Source organism: Coffea eugenioides, unplaced genomic scaffold (genome assembly GCF_003713205.1).
Source record: "Coffea eugenioides isolate CCC68of unplaced genomic scaffold, Ceug_1.0 ScVebR1_2606;HRSCAF=3666, whole genome shotgun sequence".
NCBI classification, from domain to species: Eukaryota; Viridiplantae; Streptophyta; class Magnoliopsida; order Gentianales; family Rubiaceae; genus Coffea; species Coffea eugenioides.
Genome location: NW_020863108.1, coordinates 9,478 through 24,024, shown reverse-complemented (window position 1 = coordinate 24,024; position 14,547 = coordinate 9,478). Strand labels below are relative to the sequence as shown.

The following is a 14,547-nucleotide window of genomic DNA, read 5'->3' as shown; positions in this document are numbered from 1 at the left end:
TCGACCCGATACGCATCTTGTACTAAAATTGCGACCTGTATACTTGCAATCCAACGGGTGTAAAATCGGAATTAAACTTGCATTGATACAAAAATCCCGTCAAGTTTTTGGCGCCGTTGCCGGGGAGCGGCAATATTAGGGCCTAGTCATCTCTATTAATTTAGACATTTTCATTGTTTTTATCCAAGTTGTTGAATTAAAACTGCAAAAATTTCTCTTATTTTTATTTGTAGTGCATGCACCGATCAAATAGAGAAGTTGCACATTTTGATCCTGAAATTGAAAGAACATTGCGGAGACAAAGGAGGAATACACTGCATCAAGAGGAACAAGAGGTTTGGCAGCCAATAGAAGATATCTTGATAGAATTACCATTTGAAGAAGAAATGGAAGAAAATGACCTAAATAGGCGAGTTCTGCGAGATTTTACTATACCGAGAACACAAGGTTCACAAACGAGCATAGCAAGGCCTGCGGTAAATGCTAACAACTTTGAGATTAAACCATCACTTATCCAAATGGTTCAACAATCTCAATTTGGAGGTAATGCAGTAGAAGATCCTAATACACACTTAGCTACATTCTTGAAAATTTGTGATACAATTAAAATGAATGGAGTTAGTGATGATGCTATAAGGCTAAGATTGTTCCCATTTTCATTGAGAGATAAGGCCAAACTTTGGCTACACTCTCATGCCCCCAATACTTTCACTGGATGGGATGAATTATCAAGAGCATTCTTAAATAAGTATTTTCCACCAGGTAAGACTGCTAAGCTTAGAATGGATATCACTAGTTTTAGCCAATTGGAAGGTGAATCATTATATGAGGCATGGGAAAGGTTTAGAGATTTGCTTAGGAAATGTCCACATCATGGACTGCCGGAGTGGTTAATCATACAAACCTTCTATAATGGTTTAGTTTTTTCTACTAAAACTATGATCGATGCAGCTGCAGGTGGAGCTTTAATGGGTAAAACACCCCAAGAAGCTCATAATTTGATAGAAGAAATGGCAGCAAATAACTACCAATGGACCAATGAGAGAGGTAATACAAGACGTCACGCAGGTATGATAGAAATGGACACTCTCAATATGCTGAGTGCTCAAATGAATAATGTGATGAAATTGCTAAATAGACAAGGTCCAAGTTCATCTAATGCACATGTAGCATGCTGTTCTGTATGTGGAGGTGAACATGATACTAATGAGTGTGTTGATTCTGAACAGGTACAATTCGTCAATAATTACAATCGTAATGCTCAAAATAACCCCTACTCGAATACTTACAATCCGGGGTGGAGAAATCATCCAAACTTTGGATGGAAGGATCAAGGAAATCAACCAAGGCCAACCAATCCACCGGGATTTCAATCAAGGCAACAACAAGCTGAAACTAAACCTGGTTGGGAGATGGCAGTGGAAAAGCTCGCAAAAGTTACTTCAGACAGATTTGAGCGAGTAGAAGGAAGGTTGGACCAACTCACTACAATGTACAGGAATATAGAGGTCCAAATTGGTCAAATTGCTAGTTCGTTGAATAATCGAAGTCAAGGCGAATTACCTAGCAAAACAGAGGTCAATCCTAAGGAGCATGTGAAAGCCATTACTCTTCGTAATGGTAAGCAATTAGAAGATCCTCCAGTGATGGAAGTTGAGAAAGATGAGAATGAAAAACAAGAAGAAAAGCAGAGGAACCAAGAGGCGATAGTGGAAGAAAATAGCCGGGAGGAATCAAGAGAAAATCAACCATCATCTTCCGCTACCATTCCAATACCTCCTGCGGTTCCATTTCCACAAAGATTAAAGCAAAATAAGTTTGATAAAGATTTTGAAAAATTTGTTAAACTTTTCAAACAATTGCACATTAACATTCCTTTTGCCGATGCTATTTTGCAGATTCCGTCTTATGCGAAATTTCTCAAGGAAATCATGACTAGAAAAAGAAAGTTGGAAGACTGCGAAACAATAGCATTAACGGAGGAATGTAGTGCAATTATTCAAAATAAGCTACCACCGAAGTTGAAGGATCCAGGGAGTTTTTCTATACCTTGCACCATAGGTAACGTTGATTTTTCTAAAGCATTGTGTGATCTTGGTGCTAGTGTATCATTAATACCTTTAACGGTGGCTAGACAATTGGGTTTGCATGAGCTTAAACGCACAAATATTACTTTGCAACTAGCGGATCGGTCTATTAGATATCCATTGGGAGTGTTGGAGAATGTATTGATAAAAGTTCAAAAATTTATCATTCCAGTGGATTTTGTGGTATTAGATATGGAAGAAGATATATCTATGCCAATTATTCTAGGTAGACCATTTCTAGCTACTGCAGGTACTATTATTGATGTAAAAAATGGCAAGCTTAAGTTTCAAGTAGGTGAAGAAGAAGTAGAATTTAATTTGAATAAAATGGAAAAATACCCTTCTTTTACCGATCATGCTTATTCTATTGGCACAATTGATAAACTAACCCAAGAGATGAGTCAAGTCAACCTTGACTTAGATCCTCTTGAGCATTGTTTAATGAGTTTAGGTAAGCAAGAAGATGTTTGTGAAGAAATTGAAGAATTGGCCAAGTACTTGGATTTTCAAGCACCTTATAAAATGGGTAATTTGTATGAAAGTCTTGGCCAAGGAAAAGGGTTTTCACAACCTTCAGAAATTGAACCTCCAAGGTTAGAGCTTAAGCCACTTCCAACTCATCTAAGGTATGAATTTCTTGGAGAAAATAGTACTTTACCTGTAATTGTTAGTGCTGATCTTGATGATGAGCAGTGTACAAAATTGCTAAGAGTTCTAAGGAAGCGTAAGAAGGCAATTGGATGGACAATTTCAGACATTAAAGGTATAAGTCCTTCTATATGCATGCATCGCATTTTATTGGAGGACAATTGCAAACCAGTGGTGGAAACACAAAGAAGACTCAATCCAAACATGAAAGAGGTGGTAAGAAATGAAATTCTTAAGTGGCTTGATGCAGGTATAGTCTTTCCTATCTCCGATAGTGTTTGGATTAGTCCAATTCATGTGGTACCAAAGAAAGGTGGAATAACTACAATCGTGGGTAAAAATGATGAATTGATTCCATCTAGACTTGTGGTAGGGTGGAGAGTGTGTATTGATTATCGTAAGTTAAATACGGTAACAAGAAAAGATCATTTTTCCCTACCATTTCTTGATCAATTATTGGAGCGAATAGCTGGATATGAATTCTACTGTTTTCTTGATGGTTTTTCAGGATATAATCAAATAGCTATAGCTCCAGAGGATCAAGAGAAGACCACATTTACATGTCCTTATGGCACTTTTGCTTTTAGAAGAATGCCATTTGGTTTATGCAATGCTCCTGCAACTTTTCAACGATGCATGATGGCTATTTTTTCTGATTATATTGAGAAAATTATGGAGATATTTATGGATGATTTTTCTGTGTATGGTTCATCTTTTGATCAGTGTCTTCATAATTTGGAATTAATTTTGCAGAGATGCGAGGAAACAAATCTTGTACTGAATTGGGAGAAATGTCATTTTATGGTAAAAGAAGGAATTGTCTTAGGACACAAGATTTCCTCCAAGGGAATTGAGGTGGATCAAGCCAAAATAGAAGTCATCGAAAAATTGCCACCCCCAAGCAATGTCAAGGGGATAAGGAGTTTTTTAGGACATGCTGGCTTTTATAGACGTTTTATTAAAGATTTTTCTAAAATAGTAAAGCCATTATGTGATTTATTATGTAAAGATACTCCTTTTCAATTTAATGACAATTGTTTGGTTGCATTTGAAAGGTTGAAAAAGGAATTGATTTCGGCCCCAATTATAACTTCACCCGATTGGTCACTACCATTTGAATTGATGTGTGATGCAAGTGATTATGCGGTTGGAGCAGTTTTGGGACAAAAGAAAGAAGGACGATTGCACGTCATTTACTATGCTAGCAAGTTGCTAAATGAGGCACAACTCAATTATGCAACGACAGAAAAAGAGCTATTGGCAGTGATATTTGCTTTGGACAAATTTAGATCCTATTTAGTAGGATCTAAAGTTATTATATATACTGACCATTCAGCTCTTAAATATTTGCTGCATAAGAAGGATGCAAAACCTAGACTAATTCGGTGGATTCTTTTATTGCAGGAATTTGATGTGGAGATAAAAGACAAAAAGGGATCGGAGAATCTAGTTGCAGATCATTTATCACGTTTGGAATATATCCCAATCAAAGATCAGGTTCCAATTCAAGAGAATTTTCCGGATGAGTTTGTCCTAGCACTTAGAAATTCTCCATGGTATGCAGATTTTGCTAACTACTTGGTCAGTGGAGAGATTCAAAAGGGATTTAATTATCATCAAAAGAAGAAATTCTTACATGACGTAAAAAGTTACTTTTGGGAGGAACCATTGCTATACAGACATTGTGCCGATGGTATGATACGTAGATGTATTCCTGAAGATGAGGTACATAATGTTTTATATCATTGTCATAACCTTGAAACAGGTGGTCATTTCAGTACTTCAAAGACTGTGGCAAAGGTATGGCAATCAGGATTTTATTGGCCAACTATGTACCGAGATGCTAGGGAATATGTTAAAAATTGTGATGCATGCCAAAGAACTGGAAATATATCTCGAAAAAATGAAATGCCCCTGACTACGTTCTTGGAAGTTGAGTTATTTGATGTATGGGGTATTGATTTTATGGGACCATTTCCTAGTTCTTTTAATAATAAGTACATCTTAGTAGCAGTGGATTATGTTTCTAAATGGGTTGAAGCAATCGCTTCACCTACTAATGACTCTAAGATTGTACTTAGATTCCTTAAAAAGAATATTTTCAGTAGATTTGGTATACCCAAGGCCATAGTAAGTGATGAAGGGAAACATTTTTGTAACAGACAATTGGATTCCTTATTGTTTAAATATGGTTGTAGGCACAAGACATCACTTCCATATCATCCTCAAGCCAATGGACAAGCAGAGCTAGCTAATAGAGAGATAAAGCTCATTTTGGAGAAAACTGTGAATAAATCACGCAAGAATTGGGCTACAAAGCTAGATGATACACTATGGGCTTACCGAACGGCATTTAAGACACCCCTAGGGATGTCACCGTATCGTTTAGTCTATGAGAAAGCTTGTCACCTACCTGTGGAGATTGAGCACAAAGCTTATTGGGCAATTAAATCTATTAACATGGATTGTAATTTTGCAGGAGAAAAGCGATTACTTGAGCTAAGTGAATTGGAGGAACACCGACTACATGCATATGAAAATGCCAAAATTTATAAAGAAAAGATTAAATATTGGCATGACAAGCATATTATTCCTAAAAAATTTCTGGTAGGGCAAAAGGTACTCTTGTTCAATTCACGCCTGAGGTTATTTCCAGGAAAATTGAAGTCAAGGTGGTCGGGACCATTTGAAGTAACTCAAGTATTTCCTTATGGAGCAGTGGAAATAAAAGGAGAAAATGGTTCTCCATTTAAAGTAAATGGGCAAAGATTGAAGCCCTATTTGGCCGGAGAAAAGGTTCCTAAAGGAGTAAATTACTCCTTAGGAAATGCAATGGAGAATTAAAGAAGTTATAGGAAAGTCGAGCCAACGACTATAAACAAAAGCGCTTGTTGGGAGGCAACCTAATAATAATAGTGTATTTGTGTGTTTTTATGTGTTTCTTACATTTTGGTGTAAGTTAATTGACTAATTAGATGTATTTCACTTGTTTATAGGAGATACGGGAGTTTTATCATCCATCTTGGAGGTGCACTTGAAGATCATGTTGGCAGGGAGTTTTCTTACCAAATTGTGTTTTAAGTGTTTAAAATTTCTATGCCTATACATACATTGTGCATTTCAAGTGAGTTTTGGTGATATCATGGTTATAAAGGTTCATGGATTCATTTGATGTGTATTTAATGCTCAGAAATGCCATTTTGATGTAAAAATGCAAAAATGATCAAAGAACCTCACCCCTCGATTTTCAATGTAAATGTGTTTGTTGTGTTTTGAGAGGATGGATATTGTGTTTAAGGTATATTGCATGTGCGTGGGAGGTTAGAATTGATAATAAGTTTGTCCAATGTGTGTTTTGGAATTGGCCGGAAAAGGGAGAAAAAGTTTGAAAAATTGCAGTTTCTGCAATTAGTGCAGAGAACTCAGGATCCGAGCTCGGATCCTAAAATCCCAGACAGATCCGACCGCGGATCCATAGATCCGAGCTCGGATCGTTTCCAACCCAGATAGATCCGAGGGCTCGTCTGTGTTTCTGTTGAGGCTGATCCGAGCCATGTAGGATCCGAGGCCTTCCAGAAAGGATCCGACCTCGGATCTCTTCGCGATAAGAAAGGAAACGAGGCCTCGGTTCCTCATTTTTTTCAGATTTCTCTTCTCTCTCTCTTCGAAACCCTATCCCCTTTCCTCCAATCTTCCATTTCATCCATAAAATTCCCAATTTTTCACAATAAAACCTTCCCTAACCTCTTGAGAGCATTAACCCTCAACAATTTAGAATCAAAAACATCAAATTGAGGGGTTTTGATCTTCAAGACGCGAAATAGGGCCAAACTGAAATCTAGCAATTTGAGGTCGAATTTGGGCTTGTTTCTATTCCATTTTTGCATCATTATCATCCTCCATCATCACTCCATCTATTTGAGGTAACAAATTTCGAATTTCTGTGACATTTTATATCTCTCATTTTTGTATATTTTTAGTTTTTCAATACATTTTGCTTAATTGTTGCAAATTCGTGATATAATTGTGCTACATTGTGCTCAAATCAGCTGTAATAATTATTTTCATGCTTATTTGTGTAAAAATTATGAATTTGGTGATAGTTTTGAGATTTCCTTCTCAATTTTTGGGCTTGAGCATTTTAGTGGTTTAAATTTGTGAATTTTGCTTTCAGTGAATATATGAACTGTTCCGAGAAGTATAAATCAATGTTATAATTGAAAATGATATGCTATCATTAGAGCAATAGCCCATTGGGTAAAAGTGTGTGTTCCCGATCAAGTTAAGCACATTGAACCACTTTTACTTGAAATAATTAATATTAGGATAACTTGGGAGTCATGTGTAGTTAACTTAAGTGTTAACGAGTGTTATGAATTGGATTGATGATATTCTCAAGTGTTTGAGTGTTTATTTTTGCAAATAGATATAATTTAAAATTGTTTGCACTTAATATGCATGAAATAATTTCTTTACTGCTAATATCCTTTCTAAGTGTAGGAATTGGATTTGAGAAGTGTTAGGAAGCTTATTTGTTTAAATTTGGGGACATTTTGGCAGGGAGTTTAGCCCTTTTTCAAAGGGAAACTCTGCCGAAATTTTCTTAAATTCCTATTTTAATATGAATGAGCGAGTTTCTATCTTTTCTAATACATACTCATCTTGTTTATAGGTGCTATGGCTCGTACAAGGAGGGCTCGTATTCGTACTCCTACACCATCGTCAAGTGAAGAACATACACCTTCTGTGCATGAGGAGTCGCCTGAGGAAGAATCTCCTTCGCCTGAGTCACCACCTCGATCTCGCCGGAAGACTGCATCCACTAGCCGTGATGAGCCACCGCCAGATTACGATACCACACGATTCACATCGCTCGAAAACCAAGAGTGGTATGAAGCCGGCCTAGCCAAGGAGATCATCATTGAGAAACACTTGGCTCCAGAGGTGGATGCGCACTACCATATTTCGACAGCATTCAAGCGACTTGGATGGGAGAACATCCTTCAGTTGCCCAAGTACTACTACCCCAACTTGGTCCGGGAGTTCTACGCCAATGTGGAGAACAAGCAGAGCCACAGTGGCAACCTCATCGTCTCGTGGGTTCGAGGCAGGAAAGTGGTTCTCAATCGAGAGGCACTGCGACGTTTCGTTCAACTCATAGACGAAGGCGAAGATGTCAAACTGACTAAGGAATTCAAGGCTCGAGACCCTTGGCAAGTGGGAGAAGCCGTGGAGCGTCTAAAGGGTCAGTACCGTGAGCGAGGAACTTCGAAAAAACTCACGGTATATGCCGACTCCTTTGAGCATCGATACCACCTGATCTTCTATCTTTTTGCATTTAATGTGGTGCCGAAAAAGAGTGGTAAACGGGAGATCCGAAATAGCGATCTCTATTTTCTGGATAAGATGATACATGGATTGGGTAGGCAGTTGACTGGCATTCCTCTACCCAGCATTATCATCAGCTATATGCGGACCACAGCTCGCATGAGGGCCGGCGAGACTTGCTTCGGATTCCCTCGACTGCTATCCCTCGTGTTTGAGAAGCTCAAGGTTCCTCGTGGAACCGAGAGAGCGGTGGTAACTAGGTCTGTCGAGGAGGTAAATGCTTCTATACTCAACGCTTTGGGTATTTCTACGGATTTTGGAGCTGCTTTGGTCCGGGACACAGGAGAAGCATCGACTTCCACTCAGCCTCCGCCTCACACTGAACCACAAGCGGCAACCCAAGAGACGGAGGCACAGCAGACTCTTCCTCCTCCGGTTCCGCGACCACCTCCTCAACCGCGCTCCAAGTGGCAAGAGCTTCTCAATGCTATTTGTTGTATGGAGACGCGAGTCGTCGAGCGCATTGACCAGACGGAGCGGGTGATGACTGAGCGCCTCGACCGATATGATTGCCGCCTTCGTGCGATCGAGGATCATTTCCATATCCGACGGTCCTCTACTCCGACACCTCATCAGGATGAGGGCCATATTGGTACCTCACAGGGTCCTCATGGAGCCGAGGAGGCAGTAGACCCTCGTTCCGAGCAGCCATGACGCTACTTAGCGGATTTGATCTTTTATGTCTTTATTTATTTTTTTTTTCTTTTGATTAAAGACACTTGTAGATTTTTCTTTTAGTTGAATCATCTTGTGCTACTTATGGTATTTGGTACCCTTGTTGTCTCATTTTGGACAGAAAATGGATGATCGTGATGATTAAGGGCTTCAAAATGGCATCACCACCTATTAGAGGGAAGTTTCAGTTCTTTTACCTTCCTTTACAATGAGGACATTGTAGACTTTAAGTGTGGGGGAGGGATTACTCTATCTTATGGGCGATTGTGTCTTGAAATGCATGATTTTAGTTGTTTATAGCTCAAAAATGTTGGAATTATATTTGGAGATATTGTCATGAGGATAATTTTTGTGAAATTGAGGTTGTTGGCAGGGAGTTTCATCTATTTTTATGGGGAAACTCTGCCAAAATTTTTCTAAAATAATTTCCAATATTTCATTGCAATTCTTCCAATTAAATGGCCAAAATGTTAAAATTTTAAGTGTTTAATTCTTCCATTGGATAAAATGCTATGTGTATTTTGGAAAAGTTTAATTCTTATTTGGCTTGGAATGAATTATTATGCAAGTAAGATTTTTACATTTTAGAAAGTATATTTGGTTAAATAAGAAAAATTATGCTTAGATTTTTGCAAGATTAATGATATTTATCATTTTTACTTAATTTTATAAGTAAGTGATTGATATAGTCAAAGAAAAGGCCAAATTCTTCCTTTATTTATATTTAGAGGGAAAAAGAAACGGATTCTGTTAAAAAAAAAAAATTATTATTTTACTCCAATGATTCACATACTGAGTAACCGGGGGTTGGCATTTACAAATGTCGACATTCGCGTAAAAAGGTATTGGAATTAAGAGTAGGCTTAGCTATTTAAATAAGTGAAATGTCGAGTAACCGGGAATTTTCACCTAAAAGTGTTGATTTTCGCGTAAAAAGACGTTTTCACTATTTAAATAAAATGAATTGAGAATAAATCCCTCTAAATTGTTGAGTGTTGGAATGAGGAAGGCCATAGAATTGACTATGTGATTTACTTATTTGTAGAATTAGGATAGAATGAGAGATTGAGTTGAATTTGTTAAAATTAGGGCATAATTATTTTTCTTTAATTAAATATTATGAGTATTTAGTGTAATTTGAGAAATGGCATAATGATTGGTTTCTAGGTTTTTTAGGAATTAAATTTGACAAAAGTACGTATATTGCTTTATCTATTGAATCATTGAAGTAAGTTTTGTGTAAAAGTGCTTGAGGACAAGCAATGATTCAAGTGTGGGGGAATTTGATAAGTGAATATTTAACGTACATTTTGTACGAATTTGGCATGAATTTTTGGTATGTTTTGAGAAGATTAAAGCCATATTTGAACTCTTTTGGTGATAAGTGCTTAAATATTGTTTAAGGGTTAAGAAATTGATAAATGAGTGGATTAATGCGTTAATTTTGTGAAATTGTGAAGGTAATTGATGTATGAAATTCATGCACAAGTTGAAAGAAATGTCAGGGTCATCCAGAGGACAAAGTACACAAGAAATTGGGAGCAAAAATGAAGAAAAAGGGAAGAAGTGAAAAACTGGAAAAATGCTCAACACGGATCCGAGCTCGGATCCGTGTGTACAAGAGGGATCCGACCCCTCGTCTGTACTTCTGGCGGAGTGTATCCGAGGTCAGGACGATCCGACCTCGGATCCATCATGGGAAGGCCTCGGATCCTATAATCCGAGCTCGGATCCGTTATCACTCCTCGGATCCGAGGCTCGGATCTGTCTCTCTCCTCAGCAAGTGGCACAGCCGTTTTTCTTTACCTTTCTCACAACTTTTACAGCTATTTTGAGGGACAGAAATCGGTGGCACATGCTTCTGTAATAAAAGAGAAGACCAAATGAGTGTGGAAAAAAAGGAACATCATATCTTTGACTTCTTTTTACAAAATCTAAGTGGAGGAAATTATGAAGTGAGAGGAATGGAATTTCTACCACCTTTTATGCAGAAACACAGGGGAGAAGCAATGAGAACCATACGTAGCTAGTTTTTCATTTTGTAACATTTTTTCTCTCTAGATAGGAGTACTTGGAGAAGCATTTTTTGGGAGAGTTTTCACTTGTAATCATATTGTGCAAGAACATAGCAGGAATTGGAGAGCTTCACCTTCAATTGGCTAAGCTTTCTTTTATCTTTCTTATACTTGTACTTTATGATGTTTTGCATTAATAAACTTGTGAATTTGATTGTTAAATCATTCATGAGTAGCTAAACTCCTTCATCTAGGGAGTAGATGAAACTTATGGCTAAATAATACTAATTGAATGTGATTTACACTTGTTATATCTTGAGTTAACTTGTCTACTTGTGTAGCTGTGATTTCTTGTTATTGATTGATCACCAATAACTTGTTTACAGTTGTTATTGTTCAATGAGAATTGGTAATAACAATGGAAACACATGAGTAGAGCTTGAGTTGTATGTTCATGAAAATAGAAATACACTTAAGTGGATTACTTAGTATTTCATGAATTAAAACAGAGTTGTAGTAGTATTTCACCATGGAAATAGGGAAATCTATATTGCTCTAAGCCATTTCATCATGAAAATGAGACTTGGTAATTTTGGAAATAAATCTCTGGTTAAGCAAGAATAATAGCAGGAAGTAAATCCATTCATTTGTGTAGTTTATGCCATAAGTGGAATCTACATCCCTAGAATCTTCCTTAAGTGAAATTTCTTTATTTGCATTCAGCATTTGTTAAACTAGATTTGTATATCAGATTTGTAGATTACAGCATTAGACTTTCTCTGCTCAAATTAATTGTAAGTCTAAATAACAGAGAGAACAGGGGCTTAGTAATTGTTTAAATTGCTCCTCGTGGGATCGACCCGATACGCATCTTGTACTACAATTGCGACCTATATACTTGCAGTCCAACGGGTGTAAAATCGGAATTAAACTTGCATTGATACAAAAAAGCCCGTCAGAATCAGTTCTTGCTCAAAACATGAAAATTGTAGCCCTTTGACTAGGCTTTGCAATGCCTCAAGAATAAAGTCATTTGGAGGTCTAGACATTGAGACATGCCTAAAATACTGATACTTGGTTGTAAGAGCATTGCAACACAACTATACTTCAATAATTTGGACTTTTGACTATGAAAACGTTAGAACCAAACTTTGAGGTCTCATAAAAGTTGTAGAGAATTTTCTTGGCTTCAAATTGAATTAAGAATCATATTAATCTGATTTGTGTAGTTCAAGTTAGCACCAAAATACTGAAATATGTCATTCCTACGAAACCTCTTTCCCTTGACTTTTTCCTCTTTCATTGCTACTTCACACCACATTTTTAGATCATTTTCTCTCTAATTGAGCTTTTTACCTATTAGAACAATATAAGAGCAAAATTAAGTAGTTTCTACTCAAAATAAAGCTCAAATAACATAGGCTCCATTTGGATTAGGTATTTTTGGGGTTGTTTTTCAAAAATAGCACTGTAACATTTCATTTTTGAAATACAAGTCCGTTTGGATTAGTTGTTTTTGGGGTTGTTTTTCAAAAATTATATGAAAAACTTTTATTGTAGATGTTTTTTGGATTATTTTTAGAGGTATTTTTAAAACATATTTTTGAGTATTTTTATAATTTATAATTTTTATATTTATATACATTTATGCATTTATAATACATTTATAAATATTTATAAATATTTATAAATAAATATATTTATATATTTATATAAAAATATATAAATGTATTATATTATATATAATACATAATATAAATATATTTATAAATGTATAAATTATAAATGAATATTATATAAATGTATAAATTATAATTTTTAATTTTTATAGAAATATACATTTATGCATTTATAATACATTTATAAATTTTTACATAAATATTTATAAATGTACTACAATTTACACCCTATCAACCACTTTGCCTTGGCTGTAAAATGATCTTTTATCTCTCCTGACCATAGGAAAGAAGCTAGTAGAGCATCAGTTTTCTCAATACAGCCTTAGAGTGTATGAATGCACTTGCACAATAAAGGTAGGTGCACTCAAAACTGATTGAATTAGCTGCAATCTACCCTCGTAACTGAGTTTCTTATTTGCCCAACTATAAATTCTTTGCTGAATTTTATTAAAGATAGGTTAACAATCTTGATATCTAAGCTTAATAGATATCAATGGCAATCCCAAATATTTCACAGAAAAGGCACTTCTAGTGATGCTCACTCTATCACTTAGCTTTTCAGCAACCTCATCTGACACTCCTGATAAAAGTACGTTACTCTTCTGTAGATTTGGTTTAAGTCCAGATAACCACTCAAATTCAGTAAGAGAGTCCTTAAGAACCTGGAGAGACTGAGTAGTAGCAACAGCAGACACAAGGAAAAGGTCATAAGCAAATGCAACATGAGAAAAATTAAGCTCAGTACAACTAGGGTGAAAATCAAAGCCTCTTTTCTAAATATCTCTTTGCAATAGTGTAGAAAAACTCTCTATACCTATGAGAAAGAGATAGGGGTAAATGGGGTCTCCTTGTCTAAGTCCTCTTTCACTATGAAAATATCCAATTAATGATCCATTTGCGTTGATAGAAAAATGTGTTGTGGTGACATGCTTCTCCACCCAGTGAACATACTTTTCAGGAAATCCCATAATTTTCATAGTAGTAAATAGGAAATGCTAATCCACAGTATCATAAGTTTTCATGGGGTCAACCTTTAGCACAAATCTTGGTTTTCCTCTATACCTATGGTATCCACGGACCAGCTCATGCATGATTAGCACACTATCTGCAATCTACCTCCCTTTAATAAAAGCATTTTGTGTTTTGGAAATCAAATCAGGCAAAACTTCTTTAGTCTAATATTGGCTAATACATCTGAGTGGCATCTATGTAGAAGATTATAGCAGGGGATAGGTCTGAAATCCATCATCTGCACTGCATCTTTAATCTTAGGAATCAAGGACAATGAGGCATTGTTCTGAGGAAAATACATGTATTCATTCTCAAAATAGAACTTTAAAGCAGCAATGACGTTATTTCCCACAATTTCTCAATTGCTTTTGAAAAATATAGCTGTGAAACGCTCGGGACGAGGGGCATTGCGATTCTTCATAGCAAACATTGTTAGCATATGTTATTTTTATTTTCTTTCTCTCTCCTATTATTTTGTTATCCATTGTAACTACTATAAGATTAGGATAGAATTAGTTTTTGTATTTCTATATGATAAAGATAGGACTAATTAGTTAAATGACAAGGATAAAATTAGCATAGTATTCTAGTACGTTAGGCTAGAAGTTTGCATTTGATCAAGGGCATGATACGATTGAGGTTGGCTGGGCCAAGAAAGTCACCTATCTCTGGAACATGCAAGTCGAAAAATTGATGTGTGTCCAAATACCCCTTTGCTTATTAGTGGTTTTTGTGGAAAAGTAGATATTTTTCTCTAGATTATTAAAAAGAAAATATTAAGCTTACTCACAGAAGTATAAAGCTTTGCAAGTAGGGATGGCAATGGGGCGGGGGTTCCTTCCCCCATCCCCCACCCCGTTGTCAAATAACTCCCCTTGTCCCCTGCCCCTTGCCCCCCACCCCCGCCCCGCCCCCGCACCGTTTCCCCTGCGGTCCCACGCGAGAAAAGAAATCAACTTATCATAAAATGTTCATTTACAATAATTCATTGAATTTTTTATTACGTTGCACTTGATTGCCCCTCTATGTATATCTGACTTTTCA

General features: G+C 36.5%; 1 non-coding gene across 1 annotated transcript; it reads right to left on the bottom strand.

The window, feature by feature from the left end:
- Positions 1–773: 773 nt before the first annotated feature.
- LOC113757015 lies at positions 774–880 on the bottom strand. The gene has a single exon (XR_003466178.1). It is a non-coding gene; the product is annotated as a small nucleolar RNA R71 (small nucleolar RNA).
- Positions 881–14,547: the final 13,667 nt, after the last annotated feature.